Consider the following 1,030-nt stretch of genomic DNA (forward strand, 5'->3'; position numbering starts at 1 on the left):
TAAATGTCAACACTCAAAGACAACAGACATCAAACAAGCTGCCAAAATATAATTCTCAGATCTCAGTAGCCCTTGCGAAGTTCTTTCTCTAGCTACACCCTTTTGCTCCACCCACCTCCTTCCAACAGATGAACTAGACTGACAGTGGGAAAATGCATAGCAATGGTTTTTGTAATGATGCCTGGAGTAGTGCTTTGACAGCAGAACTCTTCTTTGGAAGCGGGACTCAACTCACTGTGGAACCAAGTAAGTTATGTGTTTTACTACAGCTCCATGTGCTCATATATTCCCTAGTGTTGTGTCATAGTCCTGATTGAATGGGACTTCTTGGGGAGTCAGGAGGTTCTAAATTGGAAGCTCATTGTTTGCTGCAAAGAGTTGGGGTAAAATTTGAGGGAAATGCATTATGTTTCTTTTAAGAAGACTATGTATGCTTTGAAACTCTGTTATGAGGCTAAGTATTGATTATTTTTCTGCAACTACGTAAAAAAGCCCTAAGTCAGCCTTCTGGTTTTAGATCCCTGGTCAGAGACTAAGAATAGGGAAAAGGTCAGCTCTAGATGAGGAGGGTCTCTCCACTGTTTATGAGGGAAGAGAGTCATGGTCATTGTGTAGGAAAACAGAGGGTTAGGAAGAAGAAAAATCTTATGAAAGAAGGAGTTAAAGAGGGTCATGCACTCTCTGTCTCTCCCTCTCTGACTCCCTCTCTTTCTCCCTCTCTCTCTCTCTCTCTCTCTCTCACTTTTGCTCTCGCTCTCACTCTCTCTCTCTCAGCCAATCTTGCCCTTCTCTCTTTTTGCTGACCACTTGCATTGAACTGACATGGCTGTCTCAGACTATGCGGTCCCCAAGGTCTCATCTTAGCCTGGGTCAGCCAAGAGTAGTTAGGCGCTCACTGCCACTGTTAGCCTTGAATCTGGGGACTCTACACAAAGGTCCAGGAGCCTACATCTGATACAGAAACACAGGCTCCAACTTCAGGACAGTAAAGAGCTAATGGTGCTCTCCTGGAGACATTGTCCACTGGTAG

The sequence above is a fragment of the Galeopterus variegatus genome, unplaced genomic scaffold, assembly GCF_000696425.1.
Source record: "Galeopterus variegatus unplaced genomic scaffold, G_variegatus-3.0.2 Scaffold6995, whole genome shotgun sequence".
NCBI lineage: Eukaryota > Metazoa > Chordata > Mammalia > Dermoptera > Cynocephalidae > Galeopterus > Galeopterus variegatus.